The sequence below is a fragment of the Heterodontus francisci genome, unplaced genomic scaffold (assembly GCF_036365525.1).
Source record: "Heterodontus francisci isolate sHetFra1 unplaced genomic scaffold, sHetFra1.hap1 HAP1_SCAFFOLD_54, whole genome shotgun sequence".
NCBI lineage: Eukaryota > Metazoa > Chordata > Chondrichthyes > Heterodontiformes > Heterodontidae > Heterodontus > Heterodontus francisci.
The window spans coordinates 1,639,833-1,647,254 of record NW_027140250.1 but is presented as its reverse complement, the minus strand read 5'-3'; positions in this window follow the sequence as shown (position 1 = coordinate 1,647,254).

Genomic DNA, 7,422 nt, shown 5'->3' with positions numbered 1-7,422 from the left:
CATTCACAGCAGGCAGGATCCTGAAACACAGTGAAAACCCATTCATACCTGGCAGGAATCCTGATACACAGTGAAACCCCATTCACATCTGGCAGGATGCTGACACACTGTGAAACCCCATACACACCTGGCAGGTGCCTAATACACTGTGAAAACCCCGTACACACCTGGCAGGTTCCTGATGCACAGTGAAACCCCACTCAAATCTGGCAGTATCAAGATACACTGTGAAAACCCCATACACAACTGGCAGGATCTTGATCCACTGTGAAACCCCTCTCACTTCTGGCAGGTTCCTGATACACTGTGAAACGCCATTCACACCTGGCAGGATCATGATACACAGTGAAACCCCATTCACACCTGGCAGGAATCCTGATACACTGTGAAACCCCATTCACATCTGGCAGCATCCTGATACACTGTGAAACCCAATACACACCTGGCAGGATCCAGATCCACTTTGAAAACCCCATACACACCTGGCAGGATCCTGATTCACTGTGAAGCCCCATTAACACCTGGCAGGATCCTGATACACAGTGAAAACCCCATACAAACCTGGCAGGATCCTGAAACACTGTGAAACCCCCATACACACCTGGCAGGATCCTGATACACTGTGAAACCCACATCCACACCTTGCAGGTTCCTGATGCACTGTGAAAACCCCATACACACCTGGTAGGACCCTGATACACTGTGAAACCACATATAAACCTGACAGGACCCTGCTACACAGTGAAACCCCTAACACACCTGGCAGGATCCTGATCCCAAGTGAAACCCCAAACACACGTGGCAGGATTCTGATGCACTGTGAAACCTCATACACACCTGGCAGGATACTGATACACTGTGAAATCCCCATTCACATCCGGCAGGATCCTGATGCACTGTGAAACCCAATACACACCTGGCAGGATCCTGATCCAATGCGAAACCCCCATGCACACGTGGCAGGAACCTGATACACTGTGAAACCAAATAAACACCTGGCAGGATCCTGATCCACTGTGAAACCCCCATACGCACCTGGCAGTATCCTGATTCTCTGTGAAACCCTATACATACCTGGCAGGACCCTGATACACTGTGAAACCCCATACACACCTGTCAGGATCATGATCCACTGTGAAAACCCAAACACACCTAGCAGGTTCCTGATGCACAGTGAAACCCCAAACACATCTGGCAGGATCCAGATACACTGTGAAAACCCCATGCACACCTGGCAGGATCCTGATACACAGTGAAACCCCATGCACACCTGGCAGGATACTGATGCACTGTGAAACCCCATACACACCTGGCAGGATCCTGATCCACTGTGAAACCCCCATACACACCTGGCAGTATCCTGAAACACTGTGAAACCCCATACACACCTGGCAGAATCCTGATACACTGTGAAACCACATACACACCTGGCAGGATCCTGATCCTCTGTGAAACCCCGTACACACCTGGCAGGATCCTGATCCACTGTGAAACCCCCATACACACCTGGCAGTATCCTGATAAACTGTGAAACCACCATACACACCTGGCAGGAGCCTAATACACTGTGAAAACCCCGTACACACCTGGCAGGTTCCTGATGCACAGAGAAACCCGATTCACATCTGGCAGTATCATGATACACTGTGAAATCCCCATACACAACTGGCAGGATCTTGATCCACTGTGAAACCCCATTCACATCTGGCAGGATCCTGATACACTGTGAAACCCCATTCACAGCTGGCAGGATCCTGAAACACAGTGAATCCCCATTCACATCTGGCAGGATCCTGACACACTATGAAACCCCATACACCCCTGGCAGGAGCCTAATACACTGTGAAAACCCCGTACACACCTGGCAGGTTCCTGATGCACAGTGAAAACCCATTCTCATCTGGCAGTATCATGATACACAGTGAAAACACCGTACGCAACTGGCAGGATCTAGATCCACTGCGAAACCCCATTCACTTCTGGCAGGATCCTGATGCACTGAGAAACCCCATTCACACATGGCAGGATCATGATACACAGTGAAACCCCATTCACACCTGGCAGGAATCCTGATACACAGTGAAACCCCCATTCACATCTGGCAGGATCCTGATACACTGTGAAACCCCATACACACCTGGCAGGATCCTGATCCACTGTGAAGCCCCATTCACGCCTGGCAGGATCCTGATACACAGTGAAAACCCCATACACACCTGGCAGGATCCTGAACCACTGTGAAACCCCCATACACACCTGGTAGGATCCTGATACACTGTGAAACCCACATACACACCTGGCAAGATCCTGATAAACGGTGAAACCCCAATACACACATGGCAGGATCCTGACACACTGTGAAAATCCCATTCACACCTGGCAGGATCCTGATCCACGTTGAAACCCCAGTCACTCCTGGCTGGATTCTGATACACTGAAAACCCCAAACACACCTGGCAGGATCCTGATACACTGTGAAACCCCATACACACCTGGCAGGATCCTGATGCACTGTGAAAACCCCATACACACCTGGCAGGACCTTGATACACTGTGAAACCCCATACAAACCTGGCAGGACCCTGATACACAGTGAAACCCCAAAAACACCTGGCAGGATCCTGATCCAAAGTGAAACTCCGTACACACCTGGCAGGATCCTGATCCACTGTGAAAACCTCAAACACACGTGGCAGGCTTCTGATACACTGTGAAACCCCATACACACCTGGCAGGATCCTGATACACTGTGAAATCCCCATTCACATCCGGCAGGATCCTGATACACTGTGAAACCACATACACACCTGGAAGGATGCTGATACGCTGTGAAACCCCATATACACCTGGCAGGATCCTGATCCACTGTGAAACCCCCATGCACACGTGGCAGGAACCTGATACACTGTGAAACCCCATACACACCTGGCAGGATCCTGATCCACTGTGAAACCCCCATACACACCTGGCAGGATCCTGATACACTGTGAAACCCCATACACAGTTGGCAGAATCCTGATACACTGTGAAACCCCACACTCACCTGGCAGGATCCTGATACACTGTGAAAACCCCATACACACCTGGAAGGATCCTGATGCACTGTGAAACCCCATACACACCTGGCAGGATCCTGATCCACTGAGAAACCCCCATACACACCTGGCAGGATCCTGATGCTCTGTGAAAACGCCATGCACACCTGGCAGGATCCTGATACAGTGGGAAACCCCATACAAACCTGGCAGGATCCTGATCCGCTGTGAAAACCCTTACACACCTGGCAGGTTCCTGATGCACAGTGAAACCCCATACACATCTGGCAGGATCCTGATACACTGTGAAAACCCCATACACACCTGGCAGGATCCTGATGCACAGTGAAAAACCATGCACACCTGGCAGGATCCTGATGCACTGTGAAATCCCATACACACCTGGCAGGATCCTGATACACTGCGAATACCCCATACACACCTGGCAGGATCCCGAAACACTGTGAAACCCCATACACACCTGGCAGGATCATGATACACTGTGAAACCCCATACACACCTTGTAGGATACTGATACATTGTGAAAACCCCATACACACCTGGAAGGATCCTGATACACTGTGAAACCCCATACACACCCGGCAGGATCCTGATCAACTGTGAAACCCCCATGCACACCTGGCAGGTACCTGATACACTGTGAAAAACCCATAAACACCTGGAAGGATCCTGATACACTGTGAAAACCCCATACACACCTGGCAGGATCCTGATCCACTGTGAAATCCCCATGTACACCTGGCAGGATCCTGATCCACTGTGAAAACCCCGTACACACCTGGCAGGATCCTGATGCACTGTGAAACCCCATACACACCTGGCAGGATCCTGATCCACTGTGAAACCCCCATACACACCTGGCAGGATCCTGAAACACTGTGAAACCCCATAGAAACCTGGCAGGATCCTGATACAATGTGAAAACCCCATGCACACCTGGCAGGATCCTGATACACTGTGAAACTCCATACACACCTGGCAGATTCTGATACACTGTGAAACCCCCATGCACACGTGGCAGGAACCTGATTCACTGTGAAACCCCATACACACCTGGCAGGATCCTGATACACTGTGAAACCCCATACACACCTGGAAGGATCCTGATACACTGTGAAACCCTATACATACCTGGCAGGAGCCTGATACACTGTGAAACCCCATACACACCTGGCAGGATCATGATCCACTGTGAAAACCCATACACACCTAGCAGGTTCCTGATGCACAGTGAAACCCCAAACACATCTGGCAGGATCCAGATACGCTGTGAACACCCCATGCACACCTGGCAGGATCCTGATACACAGTGCAACCCCATGCACACCTGGCAGGATACTGATGCACTGTGAAACCCCATACACACCTGGCAGGATCCTGATCCACTGTGAAACCCCCATACACACCTGGCAGTATCCTGAAACACTGTGAAACCCCGTAGAAACCTGACAGGATCCTGATACAATGTGAAAACCCCATGCACACCTGGCAGGATCCTGATACACTGTGAAACTCCATACACACCTGGCAGATTCTGATACACTGTGAAACCCGCATGCACACGTGGCAGGAACCTGATACACTGTGAAACCCCATAAACACCTGGCAGGATCCTGATCCATTGTGAAACCCCCATACACACCTGGCAGGATCCTGATTCACTGTGAAACCCCATACACACCTGGCAGGATCCTGATACACTGTGAAACGCCATACACACCTGGAAGGATCCTGATACACTGTGAAACCCTATACATACCTGGCAGGATCCTGATACACTGTGAAACCCCATACACACCTGGCAGGATCATGATCCACTGTGAAAACCCATACGCACCCAGCAGGTTCCTGATGCACAGTGAAACCCCAAACACATCCGGCAGGATCCTGATCCAAAGTGAAACTCCATACACACCTGGCAGGATCCTGATCCACTGTAAAAACCTCAAACACACGTGGCAGGATTCTGATACACTGTGAAACCCCATACACACCTGGCAGGATCCTGATACACTGTGAAATCCCCATTCACATCCGGCAGGAACCTGATACACTGTGAAACCAAATACACACCTGGCAGGATGCTGATACGCTGTGAAACCCCATACACACCTGGCAGGATCGTGATCCACTGTGAAACCCCATGCAGACGTGGCACGAAACTGATACACTGTGAAACCCCATACACACCTGGCAGGATCCTGATCCACTGTGAAACCCCCATACACACCTGGCAGGATCCTGATACACTGTGAAACCCTAAACACACCTGGCAGGATCCTGATACACTGTGAAACCCCATACTCACCTGGCAGGATCCTGATACACTGCGAAAACCCCATACACACCTGGAAGGATCCTGATGCACTGTGAAACCCCATGCACACCTGGCAGGATCCTGATCCACTGAGAAACCCCCATACACACCTGGCAGGATCCTGATACACTGTGAAAACCCCATACACACCTGGCAGAATCCTGAACCACTGTGAAACCCCAATCACTCGTGGTAGGATCCTGATACACTGTGAAACCTACATAAACACCTGGCAAGATCCTGATAAACGGTGAAACCCCAATACACACCTGGCAGGATCCTGATACACTGTGAAAATCCCATTCACATCTGGCAGGATCCTAATCCACTGTGAAACCCCAGTCACTCCTGGCAGGATTCTGATACACTGAAAACCCCCAACACACCTGGCAGGATCCTGATACACTGTGAAACCCCATACACACCTGGCAGGATCCTGATGCACTGTGAAAACCCCATACACACCTGGCAGGACCCTGATACACTGTGAAACCCCATACAAACCTGGCAGGACCCTGATACACAGTGAAACCCCAAACACACCTGGCAGGATCCTGATCCAAAGTGAAACTCCATACACACCTGGCAGGATCCTGATCCACTGTGAAAACCTCAAACACACGTGGCAGGATTCTGATACACTGTGAAACCCCATACACACCTGGCAGGATCCTGATAAACTGTGAAACCCTCAGACACATCTGGCAGGATCATGATAAACTGTGAAAACCCATGCACACCTGGCAGGATCCTGATATAGTGTGAAACCCCCATACACAACTTGCAGGACCCTGATATATTGTGAAAACCCCCTACATACCTGGCAGGATCCTGATCCTCTGTGACACCCCGTACACATCTGGCAGGATCCTGATATATTGTGAAAACCCCGTACACACCTGGCAGGATCCTGATCCTCTGTGAAACCCCGTACACACCTGGCAGGATCCTGATACACAGTGAAACCCCAAACACACCTGGCAGGATCCTGATCCAAAGTGAAACTCCATACACACCTGGCAGGATCCTGATCCACTGTGAAAACCTCAAACACACGTGGCAGGATTCTGATACACTGTGAAACCCCATACACACCTGGCAGGATCCTGATACACTGTGAAATCCCCATTCACATCCGGCAGGAACCTGATACACTGTGAAACCAAATACACACCTGGCAGGATGCTGATACGCTGTGAAACCCCATACACACCTGGCAGGATCGTGATCCACTGTGAAACCCCATGCAGACGTGGCACGAAACTGATACACTGTGAAACCCCATACACACCTGGCAGGATCCTGATCCACTGTGAAACCCCCATACACACCTGGCAGGATCCTGATACACTGTGAAACCCTAAACACACCTGGCAGGATCCTGATACACTGTGAAACCCCATACTCACCTGGCAGGATCCTGATACACTGCGAAAACCCCATACACACCTGGAAGGATCCTGATGCACTGTGAAACCCCATGCACACCTGGCAGGATCCTGATCCACTGAGAAACCCCCATACACACCTGGCAGGATCCTGATACACTGTGAAAACCCCATACACACCTGGCAGAATCCTGAACCACTGTGAAACCCCAATCACTCGTGGTAGGATCCTGATACACTGTGAAACCTACATAAACACCTGGCAAGATCCTGATAAACGGTGAAACCCCAATACACACCTGGCAGGATCCTGATACACTGTGAAAATCCCATTCACATCTGGCAGGATCCTAATCCACTGTGAAACCCCAGTCACTCCTGGCAGGATTCTGATACACTGAAAACCCCAAACACACCTGGCAGGATCCTGATACACTGTGAAACCCCATACACACCTGGCAGGATCCTGATGCACTGTGAAAACCCCATACACACCTGGCAGGACCCTGATACACTGTGAAACCCCATACAAACCTGGCAGGACCCTGATACACAGTGAAACCCCAAACACACCTGGCAGGATCCTGATCCAAAGTGAAACTCCATACACACCTGGCAGGATCCTGATCCACTGTGAAAACCTCAAACACACGTGGCAGGA